This window comes from Sminthopsis crassicaudata, chromosome 3, assembly GCF_048593235.1.
Source record: "Sminthopsis crassicaudata isolate SCR6 chromosome 3, ASM4859323v1, whole genome shotgun sequence".
NCBI classification, from domain to species: domain Eukaryota; kingdom Metazoa; phylum Chordata; class Mammalia; order Dasyuromorphia; family Dasyuridae; genus Sminthopsis; species Sminthopsis crassicaudata.
Genome location: NC_133619.1, coordinates 564,597,831 through 564,619,109, shown reverse-complemented (window position 1 = coordinate 564,619,109; position 21,279 = coordinate 564,597,831). Strand labels below are relative to the sequence as shown.

At 34.2% G+C, this 21,279-nt stretch overlaps 1 long non-coding RNA gene across 1 annotated transcript; it reads right to left on the bottom strand.

Annotated features, from left to right (window-relative positions):
- Window positions 1–308: 308 nt before the first annotated feature.
- LOC141559819 (uncharacterized) lies at window positions 309–19,188 on the bottom strand. The gene is made up of 3 exons (XR_012487572.1): window positions 19,100–19,188; window positions 8,379–8,482; window positions 309–405 (listed from the first exon to the last, which is right to left on the bottom strand). It is a non-coding gene; the product is annotated as an uncharacterized LOC141559819 (long non-coding RNA).
- Between the last annotated feature and the right edge of the window lie 2,091 nt (window positions 19,189–21,279).

The following is a 21,279-nucleotide window of genomic DNA, read 5'->3' as shown; positions in this document are numbered from 1 at the left end:
AAAAAGAGCACCAAGTGAGAGTTTATCTAAACTTAGCTACCCCTCATCACCTCAAAAAAGACTGATAGGCCCCAAATCAAGCCATAAAAATGATACTAACCGAAAGAGAAAGGCAAGAAGTTTCATAATGTTACTCTTGAAAAAACACAGAAGATAGACTTATTGACTCACTATTTATACTCATCCAAAGTCTTTCTCTCTTGTCCCCTGACAGCCTGGTTCTTTGCCTTAGTTTCCTGTGATGGCAGGTAGATTTGTTGTTGCCTCTCAATATTCCCTAAGCATTGATTGAGACAGAATCCCTTACCTCTTAGAACTGCATGGATTTGCCCCAACTTGGTGGCCTGCATGAGACAGAGTGGACAGTTGTGGATTGAGGAGGAGCCCCAGCTGTTCCAAAACTATCTGGAAGAGAAATGAAAAAGCTTCTAATAAAAAAGGGTTAGTATAATTACAAACTATCATTTTAGCCCCTTTCCCTTCAAGTTCCTAACCTTCAAACTCTTAGAATTGCAAAGACTAATAGAAAGAGAACAAATAAATTAAAGGGGCAAATAGTTTATTGAAAGGAATAAGGGAACATCATGGATCATAAAATTAGAATTAAAAGACACATTTAGAGTCACATGGTCCAACCATCTCATCTCACTGATGAAAAAAACTGACAAGTGGAGAAATTAGGACTTGCTCAAGGTCACATGGGCAGTAAAGTCCCATTCTGAATTTCAGTCTTGTACCTCTAAACACAGGATTTTTTCAATAAGATGAATGAGTGAATCTTCATGGCTAAGCACAGCTCATATCAATTACCTTGAAATCACAAAGAATGTGACAAATAACAGAAAAGAATAACAAAAAAAATGAGAAAGAAATCCACAGGAAAAGTGATATGACAAAATTGATCAAAGAATAAAAAAGATTCATTAATGAATAAATAATATATCACAAATAGAATCCACTTCAGTAGAGGAAAAGTTCAACAATCATAGCAAAAATATCTTAGAAAGTATTATAAAGATTTCAATGATAGCTCAAAAGAACAGTTTAAAAAAATCAAACATTTTTAAAAAATGAAATGAAATGGAAATTATATTGGAAATAAAGATCATAGAATTTGACAATTAGGAAGAACCTCCATCTAATCCAACTCAAACACTAAAGGAATATTCACTATAATATACTAAACAGTGGTCATCTGGCTTCAGCAAGAATGGAAAACTCATCTCTTGAGATAGATTACTGGATAATTCAATTTATTAGGAAGTTTTTCCTGACATCAAGTATTTTTCAAAACTCTTCCACTATCTGGATTCTCAAAGGACATTCAGTATTGAGAATGAACTGACAGGATTGGGGTGGCATTTCAGAGGGATATGCTACTGCTCTCAGAATGGCCAGGTAGTAAATGAAAAAAACTTAATCAGGACCAAATTCCAAATTTTTAAATTTGTGGTTATTTTCAAGACAACCTCTGAGTTTTGCATTGCTGAAAAACTTGCTTTCTCTGGTAAAAACAATGGAAGTCACTGCCTAAGATATCCTCATTCTTTGCATAGAAAGTATCAAAATCAGGCAACTCTCCTAGAAAGCTTAGATTCAGAAACTCCCACTGACCTGGCCATGTGGACAAGAACATGTCCATTGAGATCTTCCATGTATTTATTCAATGATACTAGGAATAGTTCCTGCTCAGTAAGAAAATTGGAAGCAAAAAGACAGTTCTATCAACTTCGTTACGTCACTTAGCTTAACAGGGTATCTTTTCTTACAAGAGTCTGTCTTAAAATTCCGGGGCAACTAATTTATCTTATGGAACAATGCCTATCTGGTTATTGCCATCGACTAGAGGCAAGTGATCCACTTTGAGTAAAAAGCAGTGTTATTCTAGTCTGATGAAAAGGAGGCTGTTTATTCAGTAAATAGTTTACCTTCTAAAAGAGATTAAAGCACAGGGTGGCACTATGAGTCTACAAGGGGCAAATTATTACTCTTAGAGAGGCAGGATTTCAGTGGCATTTCAGTGTTGACCGAACTCCCTTCTGAGAAGGAGCTAATGGGCTATTTGAATGTTTTTTTGTGTTTTCTGTATCTGTCTGTGGATTTCTGTGATTGTTTTGCACCTTTTACAATCTTTTGTGGGATAAAATAAATGCTAAAGGCTAACTCATACTCAACACTCATTTGAATCCCTGTGTAGAAGTTGGAGAACCTCTTACACATATGAGAAAACCTAGACATGAGATATTTTATTTACACACACACACACACACACACACACACACACACACACACACACCCCTATGGATTTTACTGAATTACTCTGAGAGGAGTAATGACTGAAGGGAAGAGAGAAATTTGCAATCTGAAGAAATCAGCTTGCATGATTATAATGAAGCCCATGAGTCCAGTCATTGAAGGGGAAGAAGAGAAGAAGGCTGGACTAGATTAAGTGTTTGATTAAATCAAATAAATCACTCCACCCAATTTAAAGTATTAGGATGCTGAGCCATTTTTCTACTGCTGTTTAGTAATTTTTTTTAGTTATATTCAACTTTGTAAATCTTTTTTTTTTCTTGGCAAAGATTCTGGAGTAGTTTCTTTTCTTTCTCCAGCTTCTTTTACATAGGAGGAAATTGAGGCAAACAGTCACATAGGTAGTAAGTGTCTGCTGGATTTCAACTAATGAAGAGGAGATTTCTTGACTTCATATTCTCTGCTTTCTCTACTTCACTAACTAGTTGCTCTGGTACCTTACTTAAGAAGTTGAAGAGACTTTCCCATTGATTAAAACATAATCTTCAGACCATAGATTCTTGATCTGCTATCCCCATTAACTTATAAAAATATTTTGATAACTATATTAAAAAAATCCATTTCCCATATAATCCTTTATGTTTTATTTTAGACACTTAAACACAATTCTGAGGAGTCAGTCTTTACTAGACTGCCAAAGAGTTTTACAACATGAAAAGGTTTGAGAACCTGCTTTCAAATAAGTGCAAAAAAAGTTATTGATCAATTAAAGTGACACTACACAAAATGTTTATTTGGGTTGGTTGAAGAAACCTGGTTATATCCTAAGAGTCATTCATTAAATATAAAGACTGTTTGGGTCTGAAAAATGTGAAGATCTGGCAAAAGAATAGAGAGTGTGTTCCATCCAAATATTTAACAAAGAACTGTTTGGTGTAGGAGTATTTCAGTCTTTTCCCCACTCACCTTGGCCAGGGTACAATCTTTGAGTTTTGAAGGGTCCAGCAGTTTTGGACTTTTTGGTATCAGTAATAAAATGTTTCTATGTGTTAAAGGCACTGTGCTGAATGGTTGGGATATATATTCAATGGGGATTTGACACATACTTAGACTAACTAAGATGACATCAACTATGTGGAAGGTAGAAGGGAACTATTTTTGGTAAACTGGAGAACCAAAGGCTGCATGGACATTCTATGTTGACCTCACCATATTGTTGGGAGCAGCCTTTTTCCCCGCCATTGTCTGAGTAGCTGTAATTGTTGCTGTCATTCAAACCATCTAATTCAGCAGCAGGTAGCTTGTGGAGCATTTGTATCTTGTAATAAAGGACTCCTTTACTCAAATCATAATAAGGGGAAAGGGCCCTAGTCCCCACTCCAAATTAGGTCATGTGGCTCTGAGAAACTGACCTACAACCTGGGACTTTGGTCTTTTCTATCCCCTTTCCAGGAGCAAGAAGTGGATGCATTGAACTGATCCATGAGCACAAGACAAGGAGATCCAGAATTCCAGGAATCTAGACTGGATGCTGCAGACTTGAGGACCACACTCCTGGGATTCCAACTCAGTGGCAGTTTCTAAAGCCTCTAAGAGGTATATCTACATAGTCAATGGAAGAAAGCTTCTTCCAACTATATTTTGGAGCATATTGTCTATGTTTCTGTGAGTCTCATAGTCTCTCAGAATTAATCTCCTTACTTCTTCTATATGCGTGAGGTCCTCATGGGTGATTTAGACATGAAGAAAAACAAGCCAAAAACAAAAACATGGTTTCTGCCCTCAAATATCCCACTTTCTAATGTTATACTAGCTATATCCCCAGGGCAGCAGCGGCATTGTCTACATTAGGAGACAAAGACAGGATCTACAAAGAGAAAGAAAATAAGAAAAAAATTGTGTCAAAACTAAAAAATATTTTGAGGACTTCAGCAAATCACTTCCGTGAGCTGTGAGTTAACCCTTTGTGTGTGTGTGTGTGTGTGTGTGTGTGTGTGTGTGTGTGTGTATGTCAGGTCTATGACAATTACTCATTGTATGATCCTGATCAAGTCACTTTACCCTGTTTACCTCAGTTTCCTCATCTGTAAAATGAGCTAAAGAAGAAAAAGACAAACAATTACAGTGTCTATGCCAAGAAAATGACAAATGGCTTGTAAGGATCAATGTAACAAGACCACCTCTCTCTTTTTACTCCTCTGTTTTTACTATTAGGAGATACTGTGATTTCCAGAACTAAGGTCCAGTAAGCGAGCTTATACTCATCCTTTGAATGAACTTTGCCATAGGAAAATCCTAGAATTTTTTCACACCTGACCTCAGACAGTCATGCACTTGAAGGACCCATGTTCTGATCACAAAGCCCTGCTAAGAATGAAACTTGTCTTATTATTGTGTTATTTCTCATTGTCAGGATTCCAGTTCACTGTGTAGCCACATATGTATTAAGATTTAATCTCATGCCAATTCCAATTGATCAATGATGGACAGAACCAGCTACATCCAGAAAAGGAACACTGGGAAATGAGTGTAAACTGTTATTTTTACCTTCTGAATCCAATTCTTCCTGTGCAACAAAAAATTCGGTTCTACACACATATATTGTATCTAGAATATACTGTAATATATTTAACATGTATAAGACTGCCTGCCATCTGGGGGAGGGGGTTGGGGGAGGAAGGGAAAAAATCTGAATAGAAGTAAGTGCAAGGGATAATGTTGTAAAAAATTACCCATGCATATGTACTGTCAAAAAAAATGTTATAATTATAAAATAAAATAAAAATTAAAAAAAAAAGATTTAATCTCATGAAAGTGGGTCTGGCACATGTATCTAATTTCCTTCCTCCAATAGGATAAAGGAGCTTATGACTACTGCCAGCACTTTGGTTTTATTTTGTCATTGTGATAATCTGTGTGCGAGTTCTTTGGCATTTTCAGAGTTAATAGGAGTTGCATAACTTCCGTGACTTTTTGGTCATTTGTTTTCAGACTTGAAAAATCATGAAGAGTTGGACAAGACTGAAATGACTGACAAAGTGCTTGGAGCCTTCTGTGTTTGAAACTTTCATACCTCACATAGCTTTATTATACTTACATCAGAGACAGAAAACCAATAAGACATTACTGCTCACTACCTCATTCTTCCTAAGAAATTCTTGACCTTTAACCAAATTACTGAACTGGTTGTTATAAAGTGGATCTCAGGCATTTTCGCACTGAACTAGAAATAGTCATAAGATCTAATACAGAGATTCACAACTTTTTCTTAATGTCAAAACATCTTTGGCAGTCTGATGAAAACTATGGTTCCTTTTCAGAATGATGTTTTTTAAATGAATAAAATAAAATACATAGGATTTGACAAATTATATTGAAATCCATTTATTATTACAACTGTCAAGGGTACCAATAACCTTTCATTTCCCCAGGCTTTCAAGGTAAATGACTTCAATTCCTTACACTTTTGCCCTATATATCCGACATGTTGCCAAAATTCAAAACATCTATTGTATTTATCCCCTTTTCTCCTCTGACATTGCCACCTCCCTGGTCTAGATCCTTATTAGCTCATGCCTATTGCAATGACCTATTGGTGGTTCTCCTTCCTTATCTCATGTCTTTCCCCTTCAGTCCATCCTCCACTCAGTTATCAAAGTGATCTTCCCAAAGTGCACATCTGACCACTATTCAATAATCTCCAGGGGCTCCTTCTTACCTCTAGAATCAAATAAAAAAATTGCCTTTTGGCTTTTAAAATCCTTCATAACTTGGTCTTTCTTCTTCTTCTTCTTCTTCTTCTTCTTCTTCTTCTTCTTCTTCTTCTTCTTCTTCTTCTTCTTCTTCTTCTTCTTCTTCTTCTTCTTCTTTCTTCTTCCTTCTCCTCTTCCTCTTTTTCCTTTCTCCTCCTCTTCTTTCTCTTCCTAATACTAAAATATTCTAAACTAAAATGGTTCAAGGTAAAAAAATTATGGTTTTAACCAGATGAAATGATACTATAGATGCATACCTTCTACTTTGCTTCCATATTGTAAGGACCACTGACCATTTCTATCTGACTTGTATATGAAATCTCTATATGTTATTTCCCTTTATTAAAAAGTAAGCTCCTATAGGGAAGAGACTATATTATTTTTCTTTATTAATATGATACTCTCAACACTACGCATACTTCAAATACTTAATGCCCCTCTTTCCTTCCTTCCTTCCTTCCTTTCTTCCTTCTTTCTCTTCCTCCTCTTCCCTTTTTTCTTTCTTCCCTCTTTCCTTTCTTCCTTCCTTGCTAGCCACCCCAATATGTGATTCTCTCACTTTGATCATCCTCTTGCTTTCAGCATAACTTAAAATTCTCTCTTTATTATATTTAGCATTCACAGTAAGACTTTGTTCATACTGCGCTTGAGCCCTCTTCGTGGTCTTCTGAAGGCAATTTGTCATTTTGTTTTCATTCTCAGTTGCCATTGCATAGTTTTCTATCTTTTGAAACTCATACTTTTTGAAATTCAAATCACTCAATGAGTTTTTCTGTTCAGTCAGTGTGAATTCTTTAATCATCTTCACCCTTTTTTTTTTCACTTTAGACTAAATTGTGACAGTATCACAAGCAGAAACTTTTCTTTTCTTTTTTTTTTTTTTTTTGTTAATAGTTTTTATTTACCAGATATATACATGGGTAATTTTACAACATTGACAATTGCCAAACCTTTTGTTCTAATTTTTCCCTTCCCCCCCATGGCAGGTTGACCAATACATGTTAAATATGTTAAAGTATAAATTAAATACAATATATGTATTCATGTCCAGTTGTTTTGCTGTACAAAAAGAATCGGACTTTGAAATAGTGTAAAATTAGCCTGTGAAGGAAATCCAAAATGCAGGTGGACAAAAATAGAGGGATTGGGAATTCTATGTAGTGGTTCATAGTCATCTCCCAGAGTTCTTTCACTGGGTGTAGCTGGTTCAGTTCATTATTCCTCTATTGGAACAGATTTGGTTCATCTCATTGTTGAAAATGGCCACATCCATCAGAATTGATCAAGATATAGTATCATTGTTGAAGTATATAATGATCTCCTGGTCCTGCTCATTTCATTCAGCATTAGTTTATGCAACTCTCTCCAGGCCTTTCTGAAATCATCCTGCTTGTCATTTCTTACAGAACAATAATATTCCATAATATTCATACATCACAATTTATTCAGCCATTCTCCAATTCATGGGCATCCACTCAGTTTCCAGTTTCTGGCCACTACAAAGAGGGCTGCCACAAACATTCTTATACATACAGGTCCCTTACCTTTTTAAAGATCTCTTTGAGATATAAACCCAGTAGAAATTTTGCTTTTCTTAAGGTTTCAGGTTTGTTTTTTTTTTTAATTCTGGTACAGGGCAAAGAGAACTGATTCTTGAGTCACTGGATCTGGGTTTAAATCAAATGTTTTTACTGCCTATATGAACTAGAAACAGTTCACCTAAGCCTTCCATGAATGAAATTTCTTCATTTGAAAATAAGGTGAGAGTATCAGTGGTATCAAATTTAAATAGAAATAGTTGTCAGTGGGCTGCATATTAACTTAAAAAACTACAAAATAACATAATCTCTGCTGTTCTTTTGTTTATTTTGTTAAATATTACCCATTCATATTTTAATCTGGTCCAGGCCATCCTTGGGTATTTTGTAGTAGTTTGCAGCCCATAGACTATGGACTTAACAAATCTGGATTACATTGCATTAGTGGTCCCTTCCAGATTTTAATGCATGATCTGATGACTTTCCTTTTAGCATTTCTTGTCATGGGATTCCTAATAATTATTTACCTGAGAACTTTGTAATTAGCACATATGCATACACATACACAAATACAGAGAAATGGAAATGATTATTCATTAATTTTATTATAATAACAATTTAGTTATTAAAGATAATTATTAAAAATTTCTCACTTCTATGAATAAAAGAATTTCAAATTCACAAGGAGATAAATACTCTGAGGCTACATAGATAAATAGAGCCACATTAATTAGAGCCACAAGTAGGTTGATTCAGAGAACTTTGACTCTCTCTATATTATTATATTACTGACTTTTAGATGACCGATGATATTAGTGATCAGTCTGCTACTTACATTCAGTTTGATGATCTTTTGCATACTCATTAGATATTCAGTGTTGTCTTGACATTGTGGGTAAGAGAGAAGCATGAAGTCATGGTTCTTTTCTCCTGGATTTTCTAATCAAAAGTATATGCATAGAGTAATTAGAAATTAGTGATTAACATTAGGGAGTATTGGTTTAAGTTCAAAGAATTTTGTTTAGGAAGAAAATGCTGATTATTTCTGCTTTGAGTACTTTTTTGTTGTTATTCAGTCATTTCAGTTGTGACTGAATGTTTGAGACCCCATTAGGATTTTTATGACAAAGATACTGAAGTGGTTTACTATTTCTTTCTCTAGCTCATTTTACAGATGAAGAAAACAATATTAATTGGTTGCCAAGAGTTACAAAGCTAGTAAATGTCTGATATCATATTTGAACTCAATGAGTCTTCCTGATTCTAGATATGGTACTCTATCCACTCTGCCACTTAACTATCCCAAGTACCTTTCTTCAGCTACCCAAATCTTTGCTGCCTTGGATCACTCTGCTTTCATTAACCTCTGACTTATCACATTTCTAGTCCTATCAGAACAAGTTGAATTTATAGTTTTGTTCTCTCATTTTAAAATGATCGCATTTAAGACATGTTTTTCCCAATAATGTTGTAAATTCCTCTAGGGCAGAAGATGTATCTGTCTCAATGTATTATTTGTAACTTTCCCAGTTGACTGTTTCTGCTTTTTTGAGACTTGAATGATTTCTACAAAAGCCATGAACCAATGGCAAATGATACTAAAAAGTTCCTACCTTTGTTGGTATATTTCTACTCTTTTCTATTGATCTCCTTTGATTTTTTATATTATCAATATCTCCTCCAATATTTCTTTTCTCTCCCTCTGAGAAAGCCATACAAAACAATATTTTTCAAAAAAAAAAAAAGAAAGAAAAAGAAATCGGCAAAAAGATCAATATATCAGCAAAAAAAAATCAATATATTAAATAAGGTCTGAAAATATACGCAATATACCACTCTCATGGACTTCCCTCATCTATAAGGGAAGAAGAAATGAGGGTTGTCTTTTGATATTTCTTCTTTGGAATCAGCCTTTTCTTTTATAATTTGGAAAATTCACTTTTGAATGTTTTGTGATTCTTCCCCTTTTATTGTTGTATCACTTGTGCATATTGTTTTTTAGAATCTATTTATTTCACTCTGCATCAGTTTAGGTAAGTCCCCATTTCTTAACTGTATTTGTTGTTTCTTATTATAACATTCCATTATAGTCATCTGTCACAATTTGTCTAGCAATTACCTGAACTATGAACATCTTACTTTATTTCTAATTCTTTGCTACTACAAGAAGTTCTGCTACAAATATATTAGCATAGCTGGGGAATTATGATCAGTGTTCTCCTTGGGGTAAACCTGGCAGTGGAAATCCTAAGTGTATGGACTTTTAAAAGTAATCTTATTTCCATAAGCCCAAATTGCTTTGCAAAATGATCAAATTGTGTTGTTTTAAGTGGAGGAGAGAGAGAAGAAGGCTTGATAAGTACAATCTAGACCATAATCACAAAAGAATTATGGGTATGTAAATTGATCTTTGGAGAGCAGACAAATTTCAAGATATTGTAATTTGAGTAATACAGACCTATGCCAAATGATCTCGTTGCAATGAGAAAGCAATGAAGGGGATTGATGATTTAATGGAAAGTTATTCTCTGTGCCCAATACTTAGTGGTTGGCAAATCAACAACTCTAGCATCTTTGCCAAGAAAACCCCAAAAAGGAGTCAAGAAGAGTTGGGCATGACTGAAAACAACTAAACTATAACTAAACAAATTTGAATTGCCTTGTACAATGAGAGTACTTGGGACTGTAGAAAAGGAAAAAAAGTATGCTGTATATAGGAAGGAGAATTTTTTTTTTTTAGCACCCATGTTGAGAAACATTAGAATATAAACCCCTTGTTTAAAGAATGAACAAATATGATTGTTCTTACTTCTAATATCAACTTGCCCTGTGAGATGATCATTTGACAAAGGCCTGTAGTCCCTCAATTGCTGCACCACAAAATTTACCTGCTTTCCAGAGATCTACTCAGGTTTCCCCTGTGACTGGGATCTGAATTTATCCTTACAAATTTTTTTTTCTTCTTTTCTCATGAACATCAACTCCACTTGCAAGAATTAAAACAGTACCGAGATAGATAGCTACGGATTAGCTGGGAAGTTGAAAGTTTTCAGCAAAGACTTCTCAAGTATGTGGGTCTGGGTGATGGTGAGGACCAAGAGGAGGGACTGATTAAAACAGCAACTTGTCACAAGAATGGTTAGTTTCTTAAAACCAGAGATGTTTATGTATTACCTAAATATCCTTTAAAAGTAATTAGTACAGTGCTTGGTACTTTAAATGTGTTATATAAATACTTGTTGAATGGATATGAATTAATTATATAGGCATTTAAAATATTTAGTAGGTCACATATAAAGTACCACTGCCAAAAACTACTTTGATATATGTGGCAAAAATTGCTCTTCTTCACTGTATTGATAAAAAACTCAAGAAGTAGATGGACAAATAATCATCCAAGGTCACAAAATTATTTGGTTCCAGAATCAGAGATAATTATAGAAAACTATTAAAATTTTATTCTAACTTTGGAGCTCTTGGGTTATATGGAGGTTTCTGGAAACTTTATGAAGAACAATTGATAAAATGAATATTTTAGTTCTGAGACAACAGATTAAAACTATTTTAGAATGACTCAATGCTAAGAGAAAAATATATCACCATTTCATTAATTGGATGATTATCTATTCATATTGTTTCTTGTATCCTTCCTATTATTTTTGTTCACACTGTCCCCCTATTATAACATAGGCTATCCATTTCATCATCTAATTATTTTTTGTAATAGATTATTAGTTAGTCTCATGGTCATGAATCTCTTCCTTATATCATCTATCCTATTTTGAATTTCCTATAATGCTGTTTTTATTGCAATATTCCCTTGCCTCAAAACCTTCAATGATTTTCCAGTTAATATAGTATTCAGGTTAAATTTCTCAGCTTAGCATTCAAGATGTTCTTATATATGTCCCTGAAGTACTTTTTTAAACTTAATTTCTCACCATTCCTCTTCATTAGCTTTTGCTCCATCTAAGCTGCTTTATTTGTGGTGCTTCAATCACTTCATATTCATTTGTCAGGTACTTTGTTCACATTCCCCCCTTCTCCTATCTTTCCTGTACAACTTCTACTCATTCATCAAGGCCTATTCCAGTGTCCATCCCCTCTTTGAAATCTTTTTGATAGTTACCACCGAAAGGTACTTCTCTCTCTTTTGAACTTGCATAGTATATGTTGCTATTTAGTATTTGTCATCTACCTTCTTTACAACATCTAGGTGACCTTTTTTTGTTTGAACTTCCATCTATGCATATCTCCATAATTAGTGTTGTGGATGCAAAGTCTTTTATATCTATATATCACCAAGACCTATTTTATTTAGCAGACAGCAAACAAATATTTGTTGAATGAGTGAATGGGTATCTTTGTGTTTCTCTTTAGGTATAAGAAACATGGATACTTTGATGATTCTGTAATCCACTTGAGCAGAATACTTTCTTCAGTTGTTCAGCTTACAACTTCTCATCCTCTGTAATTATTGCTACTCTCCTCTCAGAAATTCTCTATAGAAGATTCACCCAATATGCTTGAGGCCCTCCTTTAGAGTTCTCAATATCATATGATTATCAATGGGACATGTGAGATATCTATCAATCAACTACTGCTTTTTTCCCCCATTATTTTTTCTTATCATTCATTTCTCTTATGATGTGCTTTATGTCACTTCTCTTCTATACTTTGTGTGTTGGTATTGTGTTATAACCTAATTATGTTTAGAATGTGATATTTTATTGCATTGCATTCTGAATCATCTTAAGTTCTTCAGAGGCTGTGGTATCATATGAGTTGCAATCATACAACATCACTAGATAGATATTGACATTAAAATCATACCTCTTAATTTTAGGAAGAAATTTGGGATCAATAAAAGAGTTGCATAAATTCCCAAAGACAATCCACCGCACTAAACTTCTGTTTAGTTCTGGGATCAGTTCATTGTCCATTTTCAGTGTTTGTTTTGGATATATTTTCTGAGAGACCAGTTCTTTGGCTTATAAATGCAAATGTATATCATGTTCTGGACAATAGACATTCTTTATCCAGGTGATTTTCCTGCATGGATGATTAAGTGGAAGTCTTTGGAGTGATTATTAATCTGATTTAGGGGACTCTTCAATGTCTTTGTTCTTAGTGAGGATCAAATTAAGGCCATTTATAAATGGGAGGATTTCACTATTTATTGGAAATCTCTCTTCTATTGGGTTCTGTATTGTATATAATCCATAAGAGTGGAAAACATTTATAGTAGGCATAACTCCCTTTTTAAAGTCTTCCTTGATATTACTCATCTAATTACTCCTGTAATCTCATTACTCATATTAAATCAGAGATAACTTTGGTCAATAACTCATAGTTATTGACCAAAGTTATCTCTGCTTTTTTATGCCTTCCAAGGAATTGTGTATGACTTTTTGAAAGGCACATAAAAACACTAGTAGAAAATAGCCTTTAAGGGAAATCAAATCAAATACCTTTTCCCATTCATCAAATAAAAAGCATGGGAGAATCTTTTTTTTTTTCCCTTCTGGGCAATATTGTGACTACAAAAGCAAGTATTATGGTAAAATATAAAATATTACTATCTTCCTGTTTCCCTCTCATGATTTCAGATATTGGTATTTTTGATCACTTAAAAATCACTGGAAAAATAAATTTTCCCAATTATTTGGTGTCTAGATATTTTAAGAACTGGTCTTTCAATGCCTTTGAAATTGTATTATCTTTATCCTTCTTCTGTCACTGTCTCTGTCTTTCTCTTTCTCTTCTCTCCCTGGCCTAGTCTAGCTATTCTTTCTGCCTTTCTTTATTGCCATTTCTATGCCCTCATTCAATAAATTAAATTATTTTTTTCTCAATAGTCTAAAAATGATGTGACTCTTAATGACTCCTAATGACTCTTAACCTCCATTCTACCATTCTGGCATCATCACTCCCGAGAGGAAGAACCCCCTTTGATTAGAGGATAATTATACATTTCTTTCTGTTTCATGGACTGCCTTGGACAAAGTTTCTATCCAAGTGTCCAATATACCAAGGAACTTCTCGAAACTTAGGTTAGTTCTTGTAAAACAGACAATTTCTGTTACCAGTATTATACATGAAATCTTTCTAATAAGGTAGAACTTCCATACTGTACTCTACTGCCATAATTTTTGAGAACCCAGGGTCACTGCCATGTCATGATAAAACACTGGGCTTTATGCAAACAAAGGTTTAAGAAAATCAATAACATTTTGTTCTCATTCCTAAGTGAAAGTCAGGATGTGTCTCTGGAATTTATCATAATGATTTAGCATTTATGTAGAACTTTAAGGTTATAAAGTCCTTTACATCTGCTATCTCCTTGATTCAAGCTAGTTCTGATTGTTCAGAACTGAAGAGAGTCATCCTCACCCAGAGAGAGGACTATGAGAACTGAGTGTGGATCACAATATAGCATTTTTACTTTTTCTGTTATTGTTTGCTTGCATTTTTGTTTTCCTTCTCAGATTTTTTTTCTGTCTAGTTCCAATTTTTCTTGTGCAGCAAGATAACTATAAATATGTATACATGTATTAGATTTAACATATATTTTAACATTTAACATATATTGGACTATCTGCTATCTAGGGGAGAGGGTGAAGGGAAGGAGGAAAAAATTTGGAACAGAAGGTTTTGCAAGGGTCAATGTTGAAAAATTATCCATGCATATGTTTACTAAATAAAAATTATAATAAAATAAATTTAAAAAAACATATGCTATCTTTTTTGATCTTCATGACAACTCTGGGAGGAAGGTGTTGTTGTTATCATTCCCATTTTACAGATGTGGAAATTACAGTTTAAGAATTTAAATTACTTGCACAGGAGTCACACAGTAAGTGTCACAGTTGGAACAAAACTCAAGTTTTCCTCATTCCAAGTCAATAACTCCATCTACTAGCTGTCTAGTTTAAAGAAATTAAGATAAGATTTTTAATAAAGAATAAATCAACTTCAGTGCCCTAATCAACATAATTCTTGATATTGTCCCACATTGTACTATATTTTTTCAGAATGTAGGAAACATCCACTTTAGTACTAGAAAGGTAGGCAGTCTGTCTAATGAGAGCTGATACAATTTAAGGGCACATCAGGAAATTTTAAAAAAGAAAAAAAAAACAAAACAAGAATTGGGAGGAGGAGGGAGAAACTTGGCAGAATAAATAGCATATATCTGTTGATTAAATTGCATAGAAGCAAAGCATTTGGCTCCCAGGAATTCAAAAAGCATTATTCAGTTTATTTTTGTTAGCTAGAAAATTAATTCTTATTGGATAAGGAAGGCTAAGGTATGATGAAATGTCAGGAGTAATTAACTAAATTGATGATGAGAAGACATCTTCCTGTTCTAACCTTTTATATGAAATGAAACATCATCATTTTTTTTCTCCCTTGGGGGTGGTTGTGGGGTAGGAGGAAGTTGTGAGTCAATTCTCTCTATAAAGATGCTGCTTGCCACCAAGATCGTTTGAGTTACCTGAAAGCAATTGGAAAAGTCAGCTTCTGAATTTAAATCCATGAGTAGAAAATGAGCCTTGTTACAGAAGCTAGCATGGTTGGAAGATGTTCAGCAAGAAGTCATAATAACTCATTTGTAAAATACCCTAAAGTAGCAAAGGGCTTTCCTCAGAAACTAGCAAGGATATACTGCAAGTGTTTTCATTCATCCTTCATGAACAATAAATGTGGGGTTTATTGTGGTTAAATTAATTGAAGCTATTTGGGGTGACACAGATAGTAACTCCTCGAATTAAGATTCAAATCTTGATCTTATTCTAGTTGCAACATTTTTTTTTTCCATTGGAACTAGTTCAGGTACAGCAGAATGAGCACTGAAGGTGGAATTCCAAGACCCAGATTCATGTTCCTAATCTACTACTTCCTTGCTGTGTGTTAGGACAAGTCACAAATTCTTTCAGAAGATGAGTTTCATCATTTGTAAAATGGGCACAGTAAAATCTCAAGGGACTATTGTAAAAATGAGATGAGATCATACATGATGAGAATTTATAAAGAACTGTTTAAATGTACGTTATTGTTAAAAGAAAAATCGTTATTTTTTCAGGGCTTTTGCCCTGATTAATGAAGCAAAATTAGGATTCAAGATGGAGCCAGTCTTTATTGATAACTTTCATAATGAGATTGAAACTATTCAGGTAGGTCCATGTCAGTAAAAAGGAACAGGCCATTGCATCTCAGCTCTTCTCCAAGGTAGCAGATACATAACAACTGCCAAGTATAATGCGATGTTTAAAAAGTTCAAGAGATGATTTCTAGGCAATTAGTCATTTTATTAATAAATGCCAGAATTTTAATAAAAGAAGGTCAGTGGCACTCTTAAATGCCAAAGACAATCACGGCAATGAGCTCATGACTTATATGCCCTTGGAAGAAGAGTGCTCCTGAGGTTGGCAATCAACTCTGATTGGTTAACAATTAATGAGAGGTGGACTTTACAAAGAGAAGTGAGCTCAGTCCAATGAGGGACTAAAAGTGATGTCATGACACTTTTAGACTGAGACTTGTTTCTGTTTCTAGACTGCCCCACCCCCATTTCATCTCTCCTACCCCCTCCAGTCTTGGGAAATCTAAACAAAAAAAATCTGCCTCCACCTATGCTTGATTGAGTGGATTTCATCTTAGACTAGAGATTCCATGTAATATTGGGTGAGATCTGACCAAGATTGAAGAGAATTAATTCAATGTCCTTCCAGAGACTGAACTTTGAAATGAGGATTATTTTAAAAAGGGAGAACTCTGGATCTCCTCAAATTATTAATTATTAAGAATCATTTCTATTAACAAACAGGTGGGAGTGACTTGTTATGTGATATATAGTAGATAATAACAACAATAGTTTGGGTCATGGTTTCCTCAGCATTGACAAGCAGGTTTGGGAACAAGTGGTCACTGAGTCAGCATGACTTTCAATATTACTATTAGCATTGCATTATGATGATAAATGAATGTTTGTAGAAGAAAGGAAAGAAAAAAACAAGTATTTATTCAATTTCTATTATATGTGAGGTGCTGTGCTAAATATATTTTTAAAATCTCATTTGATTTACCTCAGCAATCCTTGGAGGTGATATTACTACTTGATTTTACACTTGAAGAAACTGCAGTAGATAGTGGTTGAGGGCCTCGTTCGGGGTTACACAGCTAGCAAATATCTAAGAGCAGAATTGAATTTAGGATTTCCTGACGAGCCCAGTGCTTTATTTATTGTGTCACCTAATTGCATTCCTTTTTATTTCAGATCCTCGCTTAACAACTTAGTACACATTAGAAGTCACTAATAGTTATGAAAGAAAATAAAACATTTGTGGAAGTCTCTGGTATCAAACACAATGTTCTACCTATAGAAGGCACTAAGTAAACACAAGTTGTATTTTATTGGTATAAAGGCCTCTTTTTTTTCCTGGACATCAAAATACATTGAAAAAATCCAATGTGGAAAGTAGATTAAATTAAGTGAAATCTTGTATATTTTCTGTTGCTTAATTTTTCATATTTTAAAATAAGCTTTCACTGATATGTGGGAGAGATTGCTAAGAAAAATCATGAAAAAGTAGCTTCAAGTTATCAAAAGAAATGTCACTGCTCATAAGTAACTGACTTTGAATCTAATATGAGGGTTAGGAAAGTAAGGGTAAATAACTAAATCCATTTTTTGAGACGACTAAAATCCTCTTACACAGTAGTTTTGAATGCTTCACTTATTCAAAACACTTTTGTGTTAAAACTAGTGATATTATGATTGTACCTCCTTTATAAAGCCAGGCTAGATTTTGCCTCTGCCCCAGATTATTAGTATTCTCTCTCATCTCATATATTGCTAGAGCTCTATTGTTTAAATTCTCCTTTGTCCCTTTTTTTTCCTCTTCTATATTATATTTATTTGTGTATATTTGCCTGGATTCTAGAAAAAATGTAAATTATATGAGGGTAGGGATTATTTCCTTTTTGTTTTTGTATATTTGCCTTGTCCATAAGAGGTACTTAATACATATTAACTGAATTGAATTAAATTTATACAACACTTATGAGTAATAGGTAAACTCCATCTTTCAGAAAGGTAAATCAAGTAACACAAGTTATACGATCAAATGGTTCCAGAGGGTCCAGGTTCCAGAAGTCATCTCTTCTAGTCTGCATTTGATTATTTATTTCTTCTACAAAAAAAACAATGCTGTCTATTATGAGCTTCCCTTTTTAACCCTTCAAATCACCTGAGCATAATCTCTCATTTTTACTTCTTTTGCTCTATTCCTAGAGGAAGAAGTGGCCTTCTTCTTCCCACTCTCTCTGCCAATATCTGATCCCATCCTCTCCCAACTCCTCCATGAGCTTGTCCCTTTGAAAATCTCTCATGGTCAATTTCTCATGCACCACTAGTTCCTTCCATACTCCTCATAAACTTGCCCAGGTTTATCATTTAAAAACAAAGTCTCAGACCTTAATTTGATTCTACCATTCCATCAAACTATCATCCTGTGTTTCACCTACCTATAATCTTAAATCATCTTTCATTTCATAGTCAAACTTTCAGAAAAAAAGTCTGTCCATGTTACTTGCATTTTCCTGTCTCCTACTTTTTTTCTGAGCTCTTGGCAATCTGTCTCTGAACCTCTTTGCTCAGCTGAAAGGATACTCTTTCAGATAGTTATTTTGTTTATCTTCATTGCCAAATCTGATAGTTTTGTCTCAATTTGGTTCTTATCCTTGATTCATTAAGATACAATATAGTTCAAGAAAGTACACTGGCGCCAGCCTGAGAGTACCCAGATTCAAATCTACTAGAAAACATTTTTCTATTATTTCCCATTCAGCTTTTACTTATAAATGATTAGTAATAGAGACTCCTTCCTTATGAGGAATTACTGTTCCATTTGATGATAGTTCTAATTATTTGGAAGATTTTTCTTTATTAATATCTCAATATTTCAGTGGCTCTTTGATCTTCTTAAGATGATGCTATCCTGAATGAGCCAGATCTTAATCAATCTATATCATCCTTCTTATCTGTGAAGCTCTTGTTGTGTCCTTCTTTTATAATGCTGTCAATCATGTTGAGGGTTATATCTTCTAGATTCCTTTATCAAATGAGATATTTGTAAAAATTTCTTAACACAGTGACTAGCACACAATAAGCACTATATAAATGCTTATTTTTTTTCTTCCCTTTATGGTGTGGGTAACTGTGCAGCTCTTCATGCTGTTCATTAGTTATTACTCCCTTAGGTTAAGTAATATTTATATCAGTATAATAATATTATACAAAAAAGAAACAAGTCTAATTTGACCTGATCTGTTTTTGTTGGATATGTGTTGGCTCTTAGCAACCATTATTTTCCTTTCTTAGTTTCTGCAACCTCCTGATCCATTATTAAGGTATTCTAAAATTATGCCATTCTGTATTATTTCTGAAGATCATAGTGGCTCACCAATCCCATGTTCTTTCAGAATTTTAGAATATAAATCCTCTAGGCCTTAATTGATAAACTCATTAAGGAAAGCTTGGGGGTCACTTACCTTTGGTTTCAGTTGTCTTTTATTCTCTACTCCTTTGCATAAAGATCAGTCCATTATGTAGATAAAACAGGAACCAAATAGTATTTGAGTCCTTCCTTTATTTTTTGACATATTCATTCACCCCAAGTAATGGTCCTATCTCTTTTTTGAATTTCTTCTGGCTTCTAATGTTGCTAAATGTCATTTGAGTCATGAGTAAGATGCAAACTACCTATTTCCCATTCCAAGACCCACTTCATTTTCCTAGGCAAAATATTTCTCTTTATATCACCTTTTTCTCACTTAGTAAATGCACAGATCTTGTCAAAAAAATTGTCCAAGGAATGGAGATGATCATTGAGGAGGAGGAGCAGAACTGCAAATTGGACCCAAGATTTGTATCATTAACATAGTCTTTTCTCTTTTGTGGTTAAAAAGTGCTTATATAAATGCAAAGCAGCTCTATTACATGCTGATATGTCATGTTAGGAAGTCAAATTATTCCTCTGGATCTCTCTGCTAAGGTTGATACTTTTAATCCCAGGAACTATAAAGATAAAGGCAAAATAGAGAGAAAATGAAAAATATTTGCAGTGATTTAGGAATGGAACAGTCTGACTAATGAAGAAAGATAAGGGATAAAGCTAGATATGCATAGCTTAGCTAAACAATGATTTAATAGGGGCAGAATAAAGGCTGTCTAAATATTTGAAGGATGTAAAAAGCCAAGTGGAGAAATAAACTATCTACTAAGATTTAAGAGGTACATTCATAGCAATAAGCTGAAAATGAGATCTTTAGGACTTCAGCCTGGATACTAGGCAGTTGCACTGAGAAGGGTAGAATGGTGTTATGAGGGCAATTATCAGTGTTTTACTTCTAGGATGGATAGCTAGGTGGTACAGTGGAGAGAATGCCAGGCTTGGAGTCAGTTTTCTGAGAACATCTGCCCTGAGACACTTACCAGTTATATGAGCCTGCATAAATTACTTTACACTGTTTCAGTTTCCCCTTCTGTAAAATGAGCTGGAGAAGGAATGGCAAACATTCCAGTATCTTTGCCAAGAAACACCAAATGGGGTCACAAAGAGTTGGATATGACTTAAAAATGACTGAACAAAAATTTCTTTTAGGTTGTATAGTAGGAAGAATGCTGGACCTAGAGTCAGGAAGTTTGAATCATGCCTCAAATGTTTATTCACTGAGAAACTTAGGGCAAGTCATTTATCCTCTCTTTAGTTTAGTTTACTCATCTGTAAAGGAAGAATAATAATAGTATCAACCTGATAAAGTTGTTGTAAGATTCAAATGACTTAATATCTCTAGCACTTTGTAGACCTTAAGGCTATTAGCTTTTATTTTTATTGCTTGGATCTGGGTATGTGAACAGGAAACCATGCTGTATTTATAGTATCACATCTAGAAGAAGATAAGCAAGCAGGCATTGAACTGAGTGCTGAGCTCTGGACCTGAAAAATCTAAATTCCAACCCCTGTAGTAATATAGTGACTATTTCATAGGATTATAGTTTTAGAGCTGAATGGGTTCTCAAAAGCCAACAAAGGTGAGAACCACTGAGATCAAGGGACTTGTCCAAACTGATTCAGAGGGTAAATAACAGTAAAGAGATTTAAACCTAAGTTCTTTTGATTTTGATCCAATATTCTTTTTACTATAGGATGTGTGATCTTGGTCAAGTCATTTAACATCTCTTGGGTACAGTTGCCTCATCTATAAAAAGTGGGATCAAAATCTCCATATCATTTCCCTTATAGAATCAGTAAATTTGTAATATACTTTGTAAACCTTAAAGTGCTATATAAAACATAGTTGTAAATATTGCTATTGTTGATATCTGTGAGACAGGATGATGATAACCCTGTATATTACTATTTTTCTTTTTACAGATAATGCCAATAAACCCTTAAAAAAAATGAAGACTTTCCTTTGAGTTACTACAATGACTCTACTGTTCCATTTTGATCTTTCAATGTATTTTTTTAAACTATCTTCAGAAATTGATATCTTAAGTGCTATGACCTTGAAGTTTGTAATCCAGAAGCGATTTCAAAAGCTTCAGAGTCTCCCTTTTCCTTCCAAATGTCTCCCTCCAAAGAACCCCCAGTTTGTCTCACGGGTGTTGCCGCCACCGCTATAGAGCATCTGTTCAGTTAAGCTGTTCGTTTTCAGTCCCATCTCAT